Genomic DNA, 13,580 nt, shown 5'->3' with positions numbered 1-13,580 from the left:
ATAGCTCTCTACCCCCACGCCCGTCACAGTACAAGTGTAACTGGGTTCCTTGGAACATCCCCACCCCAGCTACCCTCCTGCCCTGTCACAATAGAACAGGCAGCAGGGGATCCTTCCTCTTGTCAGCCGCAGACCCAGCCATCACTCGTCCATGGGCGGGATTCTCTAAGTGAAACATGCGGTAAAAACCCCGTTATCAGGGTTTTTATTGCATGTTGATATGCAGGAAAACCCGCATGGCGGGTTTTTGCTGTGGTGGGTATCGCCAGCAAAAGCCTATGTGCTTCTTAATGCCACCCACGGACCCCCACCAACTCGCACGACCCCCCCTCACCTGTGTCCGGCCAGCACAGCGCTGTGCTACCCAGACCTGTGACCTCCTCCTCCCTGCACTGTAAATCCTCTTCCGGGGAGAGCCTACCCGCCCGCCCACAGCAGCATCCCCATGTAAGGGAGGGAGGGGGGAGCTGCCAGGGACCCGCTGCGCATCACCGGCCACAATGCTCGGGTACATCATCTCTGGCTCGGATCTCCGCATGGATCCTTCCAAAGTGAAAGCAGTCCTCGATTGGTCTCGTCCTACTACATTGAGATCCGTTCAACGTTTTATTGGATTTTCTAATTATTACTGCAGGTTCATCAAAAATGTCTCCTCTATCATCAGTCCCATTACAGCTCTTACGCTTAAAGGGGTTAGCACTTCCCAGTGGTCTCCTGAAGCTATTGCCGCCTTCCTCAGTTCAAACAAGTCTTTACCGAAGCTCCTATACTCTGCCAGCCAGACTCCTCAAGATCATTTATACTGGAAGTAGACGCTTCTTCAGTAGGAGTAGGAGCGGTGCTCTCCCAAAAAACTTCCGATGGCAAGATCCACCCCTGTGGGTTTTTCTCCCAAAAATTCTCACCAGCCGAAAAAAATTATTCCATTGGGGAACAGGAACTCCTTGCTATCAAACTTGCTTTAGAGGAGTGGCGTTATCTTTTGGAAGGTGCTAAATTTCCAGTGTCCATCATCACAGATCACAAAAACCTTCTCTACCTGCGGAAAGCCCAATGCCTGAATCCTAGACTAGCCCGATGGGCACTATTTTTTACAAGATTCCATTTTTCTTTGACATTTCGGCCAGGATCTCAAAATGGCAAGGCCGACGCCTTATCCCGATCTTTCTCTTCCTCAGCAGAAGATCAAGTCCCCGGTCCGGTGCTTCCAGCTACCAGATTCGACAAAACTAAAATGATTTCGATTCCTCCTGGGAGAACATTTGTGAGTACAATATTACGTCCAGCCTTGCTTCTCTGGGTTCACGCTTCACGTTTTTCAGGTCACTCTGGCATAAAAAAAAACCTCAAATTCATTAAAAGGTCCTACTGGTGGCCTTCCATGAAAACCGGTCACGTCCTTTTTTTCTTCCTGTCCTTTGTGTGCTCAACATAAAACTTCCTGCCAGAAACCATCCGGTCTTCTTCAGCCCCTGTCCATCCCGGAACAACCCTGGTCCCATCTTTCGATGGATTTCATCACAGATTTGCCGGTTTCAATACAATTTGGGTAGTGGTGGATTGCTTCTCGAAGATGGGACACTTCGTTCCCCTCAAGGGGTTACCCACGGGTCCCAAACTAGCTCAGCTTTTTATGAAAGAAATTTTCCGACTCCATGGACTTCCAATTGAAATAATCTCTGACAGAGGGGTGCAATTTGTAGCAAGATTTTGGAGGTCTCTGTGCTCGACACTACAAATAAAATTGAAATTCTCCACGACCTATCATCCCCAGACCAATGGGCAAACCGAGAGGGTGAACCAGGATTTGGAGAGATTCTTACGTCTTTATTTGTCTTCCTCCCAAGATAACTGGTTAGAACTTCTCCCATGGGCTGAATTTGCCCATAATAATACTTACCACTCAGCTACAGATAATTCACCCTTTCTCATTGTTTATGGCAGGCATCCTCATGTTCCTGAATTTCGGAATCTCCCGGTGTCCAACATCCCTGCGGTTAATTCTTCTCTCCAATTTTTTTCCAACAACTGGAAGAACGTCCATATGTCACTGCATAAAGCCTCCCAATGCTATAAGAAATTTGCAGATCGCCATAGAAAAGCGGCACCCAAACTCAGAATTGGGGATAGGGTCTGGCTCTCAACCAAGAACATCAGACTACGAGTACCCTCAATGAAATTCGCACCTAAATTTATTGGTCCGTATCCAGTCATCGCTGTTGTTTCGCCAGTAGTCTTTAAACTTCAGTTGCCTCGTTCTCTGCGAATCCCCAATGCCTTCCATATTTCGTTATTAAGACCTTTGGTCCTGAACCGCTTCCACAGTACAGTACCTAGACCACAGCAACCACGGACTAGTCAGGAAGTGTCGTTTGGTGTTAAAAAGATCCTAGACTCCAGAAGATGGTATGGTCGAATACAATATTTGCTGGATTGGGAAGGATATGGACCAGAGGAGAGAACTTGGGTGGATGCCACAGCCATACATGCCCCCACATTATTACGAAAGTTGCATCAAAGTAATGGTACTGTCATGCCCCGTCCACGCCGCTTACCTGTGCGGGTGGTAAGGTGGGACCTGGTCCGGGCATCTGGCTCCCGACGGCTGGGCAGTGCGGCAGGGGGGTCTGGGCAGCCGCCGCTGTATAGTAGAGGTGGTGCCCACTCTGTCTGTCCGGGTCCGCAGCTCTGTCGGGGGAAAAGGCAGGACAGAGGCTGCAGTACCCCCGGCAGCCTGCAGAGGGCGCACGGACACAGGCAGCAGCAGGGAGTCTTCAGAAAGACGCCATATTGTTGAAGCCTGCTAAAAGTAATGCCGGCTCTAACTCTGCAGCCAATCAGAACTCCCTAAGGGGATAAAAGACCCCTGTGGGTAACAAGCCAGTGCCAGCGCTTTGCTTGTCACTCTCTAGTGAAGTTCAGCGTCCTGTGCTCTTGAAACCACCTGTGCACCTCCAGCGTCCTGCTGCAGTGCAACCTGCTGCAAGCTACCTGTGCACCTCCAGCGTCCTGCTGCAGTGCAACCTGCTGCCAGCCACCTGTGCACCTCCAGCGTCCTGCTGTGGTGCAACCTGCTGCAAGCCACCTGTGCACCTCCAGCGTCTTGCTGCGGTGCAACCTGCTGCAAGCCACCTGTGCACCTCCAGCGTCTTGCTGCGGTGCAACCTGCTGCAAGCCACCTGTGCACCTCCAGCGTCTTGCTGCGGTGCAAAACCTGCTTCAAGCCACCTGTGCACCTCCAGCGTCTTACTGCGGTGCAAACCCTGCCTCAAACCACCTGTGCACCTCCAGTGTCTTGCTGCAGTGCAAACCTGCTTCAAGCCACCTGTGCACCTCCAGCGTCTTGCTGCGGTGCAACCCTGCTTCAAGCCACCTGTGCACCTCCAGCATCCTGCTGCGGTGCAACCTGTTTCAAGTCACCTGTGCACCTTCAGTGCCCTGCTCTGGTGCAACCTGCTTCAAACCACCTGTGCACCCCCAGCGACCTGCTGCGGTGCAACCTGCTTCAAATCACCTGTGCACCTTCAGCGCCCTGCTGCGGTGCAACCTGCTTCAGCCACTTGTTCCAGACTCCTTCCAAGTTTTCGCATGAGAAAGACCTACATACGTCCTGCAACCTTCCGAGCCTCAACTGATCCTGATCCATAACCGGGCCCACAGAAACTTCAGGTACTGACGAAAAGAAACCTTGTATAAGTGGTTTGCATTACTGTTGGTCCGTAGTAAGAGGAAATTAGTTAAGCCGAATACACACTAGCCACTTTTATGAAATATATTGCTCAATTTGGAGGCAGTGCATCTTGTGGACCTTCCTTGACAAATCCCAAAGCATGCCTCCCAATATTCAAAGGTCACCAGTCGGGACTCCCACATGGCATGCCGTGCCCGGGTCTGAAAAGGGGGAATGGGTTCAGAGATCATTGCAAAGCTAAATCACATTTTTGCTGCTGGGGGGGGGGGGGGGGGGGGTTGGCCATGGCCCCTGTCCATCTGCCTCCCGTGAATAGATGCTGTAGAGAGACCAGGCCAGGGAGAGCAGCACTGACAGGGTCAACTCCCTATTGCCCCCACCACCACCACAGGCCACTGCCAGCCAAGGGTCGGACGCGGGACCGTCCTAAAAAAGGGACTGTTCCGTGAAATCAGGACAGTTGGAAGGTATGCAGAAGTACGCACAAACACACAGGGAAGAACTAACCACTAACAATCCTATTATTTATAATTCTATCACAGCTTTGATCCCACTCTTGTACTGTACTGTATAGCCAATCAGCAGTAAAGAGAAATGAAACATAAATAAATCAACTTCTGTAGTTCAATCTCCATGAGTCCTGTATTAAACTACACTGACAATACCATTTGCAATGTATTCTGGGTATTTTTTCTTATAACTATCCCTTTATGAACAATGCTGTGTGATGACCCATACTTCATCTCTGCTCTTTGCCCTAATGAATCTAAAAACAACCCTGGACAAGGAACTACTGTATTTGATTAAATATAGCATTTGTTAGCCTAGACATAGCATGCATTGCAGGGTGATGGGAACATACAATTGAACACAACATTTAAAAACAGGAGACATGGCAGTTGCCCTTCCACACATCCTAATAAAACAGAATATTTATACACAGTCTTTTCTCACAAGGACATATACAATGCCTGAGTAGGAAGCCTGAAGTATAATGTTTATACAAGGATACAATAGTACTTTTGCCTAAAATATCCCCAGTTTGTTTACCCTTTTTTGTTATGAAGTAGGGAAAACTATATACACATGCATATGTGCATGGGCCATATTAAGGCTTTGGGAGGCCCAGGGCATAGAAGACAGGGGGCCTTAAAGTCTTTCACACTAATTTAACCAATCATTTGCTTGCAAACCTATCAGGTCGCACCTACATGTCCACGGTAATGTTCAATTCTAATATATCTATACAACATAACTATCTATATCTACAAATGCATGCATTGAATCAGTAGTGCATCATGTCTCTGTGAGTGAGGTGGGATAGTGGCCAGTCAGAGATTGGAGGCTGGAGAAAGGATGGGGTGACATAGGCAGGAATGGGATAGGAACAGGCTGGCTAGCATTTGCTCCCTACATGCATCAATGCACTTGGTTGAACCCTCTGCGCTGTTGTCGGTTCACTGGTTATCCTTTCTTGGACCACCTTTGGTAGGTACTAACCACTGCATATCAGAAACACCCCACAAGACCTGCGATTTAGGAGATGCTCTGACCCACAAATTGGCCCATGTCAAAGTTGTTAAGACTACCCAAAATATCTTTTAAAATGTCATCTAGTGTGTACGGGGCTTTTGTTCTAAATACTGCAACACTTGTTTTTTGTTTTTGTTATATATATATATATATATATATATATATATATATATATTCATAAGCTCAGTCACAAACAAAATGCTGTAAGGCACAAAACTAGTGGAGTCGGATAACAAGGATGCGACTGGGATAAAGAGAGATAGTCAAACATAGGCATATGTAATAATAAGACATAAAGCAACATAAAGACAAAAAACAAGCGGGAAATGACATGAGGAAAGAAGTACGGGGCGGAGGGGGAAACTAGATAGTAAATCTATAAACTCTGGATATGGTCATCTCGTGTTAGCAGTAAAAAGAAAACAATAATTATGCTGGAGGAAGGGGAGAAAGAGATGGAATAGTTTGTGAACCTACGGTTAAACGTCTCAAAAGATTCCAAGTAGTGTTCTCAAATAACTACATAACATGAGTCTGGGAGTCTTTGTGCAGAGTTTAAATGAAAAATTCCCATTTTTTGTAATATTTTTCAACTCCTTGCTCCAAATCAGGAATAATGACCCGCCTATCACAATATAGAATCTGAAGCAGTTTTTGTGTGGTGGGTTCAGTGTATGAGTATAATTTTTTTGGCTACATGCAACACTTGTTTATCTAGACAACTATAGGCCCCCATACACCTGAACACCATTTCTCCATTCCCCTGAGCCAACCAGAACCTCCGATCAGAACTTCTGATTGGCAGCCAACAATGATCTGTCATCCATCTGGAAATAGGAAAATTCTTCATGCTAAAAATCAAGATCTTTAAACCTGTTGAATATTCCCACATCATCTCTGCTGGCCACTGCTCATCTGCTGGTATTACCAGCAGATGAGCATCGGAGAGGACGGCTTTCCATAGCCTCCTTCTGTGGAAAGCCCCAGGGAAAATGGCTTGGCAGTGGGAAAAACACCCAGTGTGTATGCACTGAGTGTTTTTCAGCCCAGCTATTTTCCCTATCATCGTGTACCAGACACACTGGCCATAATTGCCCAGTGTGTATGGACCTTAACACTTACTATCAGAAAACATGAGTACTGATCTGCATCCTTCTCCTCTAGATATAAAACACAGTTTTTATAGTACATAAAATTAATAAGTACTTACCTTCAATAGGAAAAAAGGGTGATACAGCTGCTATGTTCTTTAATATGTTTATATATTCCTCCTCCTTCCGGTGGTTGATATTTATACAAAATTCTGTACTTGAGAACTTCGCTACAGCCACATGGAGTCATTACTATTAAACACCTATGTGGTGTGTACACTATCACCCTAGGCACAAGAGGGAGGGAAGAGGGCTTCCATCTTCATGAGAAGCTGAACCACAAGTCATGAACATAGGCAAGGCCTTAGCCTTTCCTTGCCACTTTGTGTCATGTATGGCATATTGCCGATTTTACCTTTCTTCTCAGCTAACTTCGCTTTTTTATTATTATCAGTGATTGTTTTTTATTTGGTTTTTCATGTCCTCTATGACACTGGGCACCTGCCTTAGCAGACAATGTTGATAAACTTGCATTGTCAATGTCATGACTAGTGGCAACAGCTTTAGCACTAGGAAGTGGTTCTTGATCTTTAAATTGTGTCCTCCATTTCTGTATCAATTCGCACCACTACTGGACTTGTATATGGCAATGCAGGGAAACACAACTGCACTTATACGGCAGCATCCCTGGAATTATAAGGCAGCAACCCTCAATTTATACAGCAGAGAGGCCTAAGCCCTGGATTTATACGTCAACACCCCTGGAATAATAAGGTAGCACCCCTGAAATTATAGGGCAGCATTTCTGGAATTATAGAGCAGCACCCCATGACTGATTGGGCTGAGGGCCAGCTCCCCTGAACTTATACAGCAGCACCCCTGGAATTATAGGGCAGCACCCCTGGAACTGATAAGGCAGAGGGGCAGCACCCCATGACTTATATGGCAGTACCCCTGGATTTATAGGTGAGCACCCCATGATTTATATGGCAGCACCTCTGGACTGATAGGAGAGAGGGACAGCACCTTTGGACTGATAGTAGTGAGGCAGCACCCCTGTCCACCTAGTGCATGTCAACCTTTGGGACATACTAGACACTGCTGAGCTGATAACTATAAACACTATGATTCATACAAGCAGCAAGGAAGAGGGAGGGATGGAAGGAAGGATCGGAGTGAGGGATCGAGGAGGGGGATGGGATAGAATGCGGGACGGTTGTGTGGTTTGGCACAGGAAGGAGGGTGTATTAGTGAGTCAGGAAATGGTTGACACATGAAAAGGTCGGCATGAGTTTTCCATTATGATTTTTTTATTTTACTGACTTGTTCTTACTTCACAATCCAAGTGGCGAGGCACCATTTATAAGTACATTGTTTGTTAAAATGTCATTATTGTATTGCTAATAAATTATTATAATTTTATTTATAGGGGGCCACAAGTGTTTTCATAACAAACAAATACATTTGTAAACAAATAAACATTATCTATGGCTCAAAAGGGTCTGGGACAGCAGACTGACTGGGTGAGTGCACTGTACCCACTTTGTATTTATCAAAGGGTGCATTGACCAGGACAAATATTTCTCAGTGCCACTGACTGGGGAGCGCAGTGACAGCCTAGAGGCCTGGATAGATGGATATGGGAAAAAATAAATAAAAAATGTACATTTGGTACAGTTTTTTATTTGCCAGTACAGACTATTAATTTTTTTTTTTAAATTCGGTACAGTTGGAGGGTATGCTATGATGCAATAATTTTTTTATGTGTTCTGTGTGTGTATGTGTTGTACTTTTTTTGTGTGTGTTGTAGTGTATGTGTGTGTTGTGTGTATCTGTCTGATGCGTAAGTGTGTGAGGTGCCCTACGTATATACAGTATGTGTGTTGTGTCTAAGGGCCTTATTCTGGTTGGAGCGGCCGGGCCGTACGCGTACGTCCCGGGGTTTTTCATGATCTGCGCATGCGTAAATTCGCTAATGCGCAGGCGCGACCACTCCACAACGCTTACGGACGGGTCTCTACGTGCGAAAAAACCTGTACGCGAGTGTACGGGCATTGGGGGCGGCATAGGGGCGTGATGAGGGGAGCGGCCGAAATAATGAGGGGAAATGGGCGTAAATATGGGCGTACACGGGGGTGTGCACCAAAAATGAGCGGTGCTACTACCGCACGATCGACTAAGGCACCGTTCATTTCGGACACAAAACAGGCGGCTGCCAACCGCCATCTCAAACCACCCCTACAGATACCGCATGCCAGCGTGCGCCTGAGTTTGCTAATTAACGCTGATTCCTACTCAAACACATACACCTGAATGTAATAAGCAATGCTGCAGTCTATTAAGTCCAAACCATTATTTCACTGCCTGCAAGCCACACACACAGCACGCAAACACATTGGAAGCTTATGTTTCTATACTTCTCCACATTTAAAGGTTTGTTTAATTTAAGGTAAGAATCTTTTTAAGACCTGCTTATATACGCTAAGGTAGGTATTTGCTAAACAGTTAGACACATTCACTACGTGCTTTCATAGACTTTACGCAGTAGCACACTCAATCTACACAAGTCGACATGTGTCAACGTGTTCACTCTAATACTAACATAGGTTTTGTATTTAGGATACAATAACATAAACCACATCTAATACCTACAAAGGATGTTTCAGCAATGTTTTAAGCCCATGGCCACTATTTTGCACATTAATTAATTCATTCAATTAATTAATTTTCATAATTATAGTTGAAAGGCAAGATTTGCAGGTCCATATATGTGAAGGGTATGTCAGTGTACACGGACGTACGCTCACTCTCACGAGCGGTGACATAAGCTGACTTTTCTATTGAAAACAATAGGGACCCGTCCGTGCAAGCTGGCGTACGCTCAGATCTACGCAAGAAGTCGGTGGGAAGACGGACGAAAGACGTCCGTAAACGGCGCCGTACGCTCAGTTGTACGCCTGTTGTCGGAGTGCAAGGCTGAGCCGTCCGTGTACGTTGCCGTACGCTCATTTGTACGCCACTCCCCTTCTACGTTATTTCTGCCCGTACGTAAGCGGCTGATTTGTGGGTGGACTTAACCCCAACGGCCGCGTACGGCTAGCGAACGTTAATAGCGAACGTACGCACGTTTGGCCGCTCCGATCAGAATAAGGCCCTTTGTGTATCTGTGCAATGATTGTGTGTGTTTTGTGTGTGTTATACTGTTTTTGGGTGTGTGTAATGAATGTGTGTGTGTGTGTTGTACTGTTAGTGGTATGTTATGTGTGTGTATATGTCCAATGTGTAAGTGCGTAAAGTGTGGTACATATATATATATGTGTGTGTAGTGTGCTGTACTGTTTTTGGGTGTGTTTTGTAGTGAATGTGGGTGTGTGTTCTGTGAGTGGTGTGTTGTATGTGTGTGTATCTGTCCAATGTGTGAGGTGCGTTATATATATGTGTGTAGTGTGCTTTAGTGTGCTTGTGTATCCTGGCAATGTTTAAGTGTGTGTTCTGTGTGTTTCAATATCTGTTCAATGTTTAAATGTGTGTGTTCTTTGTCTGTGTGTTTGTTGTACTGTGTATGTTGTAGTGTACAGTATGTGGGTTTGTGTTGTACTGCATGTTGTGTGTTATGTGTGTGTGTGTGTGTGTTCTGTTGTGTGTATCTGTCCAATGTGTAAGTGTTTATACAGTATATGTGTGTTGTGTGCGTATGTGGTGTACGTGTGTGTGTGTACAAGTGTGTGTGTGTGTGATATGGATATCCTCAATTATTCCTAATTGTTTAAAGCCTTCACCATGTTAGAATGTGTCATTCATACTCAATGGGGGTTATTCAATGCTGTGGGCGAGCGGTGACAGCGAGCAGAGCTTCCTGCTCGCTGTCACCACTCACCCTGTCAGTATTCAACGCAGCCCCCCTCATATGCCAATTCCCCCTCGCTCCGTTTTTTGAGCGAGGGGGAATTGGCGTATGTGGCTCCTGAACCAGCGAGACTCGCAGCTAAATACAGCGAGTTTTCTGCATTAGCCGCGGGTCTCGCTGTTTTGGGGAATTCTCACTGTCCTGTGACGGCGAGGATTTCCCCAAAACATTGAATAGAGCGAGCGGCTGGCGCGGGGGTTAAACAGCGAGGATCGCTTTTTTTTGCAATCCTCGCTGTTTAACCCCATCGCCGGCCGCATTGAATACCTGCCAATGACAGTAATGAAATCAGGTGTGGAGTTGTTCCTTCGCCATCTATTTCCTAGATCGTAAATCTTTTTTCCAGATCATCAATCTAGGCAACCTTCGACCGACCGACCGTGGACGGCCAAGAGCGTTTTTGGCCGTTTATCGATCGCACAGCAGCAATTGGGACAGCGTACACACCTATACAATCGAACGGCCGTTTGCCCCCAGATTGGAAGAACGGCCCGACGATTGTATATATGTGTACCTAGCTTAAGGGTGCATTTGTAATAGGCCAGAACATGGTCAGGATAAGTAAGGATTGAGATGGCTGAGATAATTGTGGACCTGATTCAGTTTATTTGCTGCCTAGCGAGCAGATAAACACCGCCCCACTGAACGCACGCCCCCTCCACCGCCCGACTCTCTGCACTAGCGTGCAAGGGGGCGTGTATGTGAACACATCCGCTCACATACAGCTGCTCACCATCCAATGATTTCTCCAGCCTTTGCTCTGAAAAGAAAGTCTGAACTTCCTTATAAGATGCCCGCTACCTGCCAAATTGGGGGCAAGTGATGTCAGCCAACCGCCCAAGGATGCAAGAGCACCCCTGTGTTGGCAGGGGTACACCCAGCATTTCCATGGGAGCGCCCACCATTTTTGTGGGCACACTCATAAAATGCTGGGCTGTCCCCTGCATCCGCCCTTTGCCTGCCCACCATTGAAGGTATGCCCCGGTGAGCGTGAAACTCAACTAAGGTGTATGCTCCTGGGATTTGCACATGAGCAAACCCCAACCATTGCAACCGGAGGCAAATCCGGTCTGAATAGACCCCTGTATTCAATAAGGAGAGCTAAGAATTGATTGGTTACATAATGGTCAAATATAATACAGTATGGTATGATTTTGTAAAATGTGCGAGTTCAGTACTTAACTCGCAGATTTTTAAAGCCCGGACAATGTAAGGGGAATTTGCATGTTTCCTGCAATCCCAAAACTCACACATAAACTCGCATCCAGGTGTTTTACTATGGAAATGGCATAGTTTTTAAACTCACACTCAAAACCATCCCAAAAACATGCCTATAAATATACTTTTATTGGTGAGTTTGGCACAAGCATACACAGATCAGTGAGATTGTGAAAGTAAAATTTGAAGAAAAAAAAACATGTTTGCTACACCTGTGACAGGAGTATAGGACGCATATAGGAGAGGTGACAGTACAGTGTCTACTAAACGATATGGCAGGTTTCCTAAGGGAACATAAGACTCTTTAGGGGAAATTTACTAAAATGTGTATTGTACTTCACATGTGATGCTGCTATGGGCAACCAATCAGATCCTGTCTACTATCTTCTAGAGGGTGCTAAATAAATAAGTAGATTCTGATTGGTTGCCCATAGCAACATCACATGTGAAGTAGAATACACATATTAGTAAATTTCCCCCTTTGAGAAGGTATTTTCAGGAATAAAGAAATTAAAACTTAATAGTGCAAGCAAAAGATATGATCTTTTTTTTTTACCTGGACCCTTCACCAGAAAGGAATATACTACACTGCTCTCAGTGGCGTAACTACTGTAAGGCAGCCCCAGCAGCCGCTTGGGGGAGCAAGCAGCAGTGGGGTCTTTGTGGGCGCCGGCACCCGCTCGACGCACCGACATGCTGCTGCCTGCCGCTGCCCACTGACTGAGCACTGGAGGCGAGTCAGCCACAGCGCGGGTGCGGCCATGGCAGAGATGAGAAATCCCCCCCACTGATTCAATTGATTTTTACACAGAGCCGGCTATTAGCTACTGTGTACAGGATGGTCAGGAGGACGGGCATGCTAGTGCGGCCTGGGATGCGTCAGAGCTAAGGGAAGCAGCAGTGTCTGCTGGTCTCTCTTCCTCTCTCCTGCTTCAGCTTCTCCATCATGCGTGTGATGTCATCACGTCACACACTGGGGAAACATGCTGGAGAGGAGCCCGGGGGGGGGGGGGGGATTGGGTCAGGCATCACAAACATTTACGGCAGGGGGGAGCAAAATCTATAGTTACGCCACTGACTGCTCTTGCTCTGATCCACTTACATAGAAGATTCCAATAGCAGTTCCATTACTCATTGGTATGAACATAAATGGGACCAAATAAATATATTTGACAGAGGCTGGAAGGAGAAAAGGAGTAACTAATGGAGAGTCAATGGAGCCAATGTAAGCTGTGACTAATCTTGTGAATACTGTAAGTCACATGTGTTGTGATTGCTCCATTTGGGCTTAGAATTGTAAGATATGCTGCAGTTGGATGTAGGTGTAAGATATGCTGCAGTTGGATGTAGGTGTAGAGATCAAGGCCATGTCCACAACATTGTGAAAGATTAATTATTGTTCTAGGATCATTGCTTTGTTTGGGTTTTGTAGGAAAAGCCAACATTCAGTATGTCAACAATTTCTGAACGTCGCGAGCCAGAACGTTGACATGGACCTTATGTTGGCAACCAATTTCTTGACTTTCAAATATACCAACATGGCTTAAATGGACACATTCATAATGCTGACACCAGAGTGTCAGCATTTGTTTTTTTTGCTTATTTAGCCTAACCCTAAAGAAAGTAAAATATTTATTAATATTCTGGTGTCACCATGTTAAATGATGACATTATGAGCATGTCAACAATGTTGGCAACAATATTCAGAACTACAGTAGTCGCTGAATGTCAACCTACTGAATGGATACATATTGTATGAATATTTCCAAGCAATGTATCAGGACAAAAGGTCTCCAGCTAACTACATAAACTTCCTGTTCTGAACAATGTAAACTAAGCATACTGTATAGTGCAGCCATTTCAGTCTATACGGACTGCAGCGGAAGTGAGCCAGGATATAACCTGTACAAGTATCCAGAGAATGCTTTAGACTTCCTGGGATTCTGCTTGACTTGCCCTTGTGCTATCCTGTTATACCACAAGATTGAGCTGATTTGATTTACTATTATTCTGTAGTGTGCTCCTAGTAGTAGAAGTCTATGGATTGAATTATACTGTATACTTGATATTGTACAATTATAAGACTATTATAATTAACTTAGAAACCCAATGATCACATAAAGACACCATTTTTTTCCAC

Source organism: Crinia signifera, chromosome 1, assembly GCF_055691185.1.
Source record: "Crinia signifera chromosome 1, ASM5569118v1, whole genome shotgun sequence".
NCBI classification, from domain to species: Eukaryota; Metazoa; Chordata; class Amphibia; order Anura; family Myobatrachidae; genus Crinia; species Crinia signifera.
The sequence above is the reverse complement of the archived record's forward strand: the minus strand, read 5'-3'. Positions refer to the sequence as shown.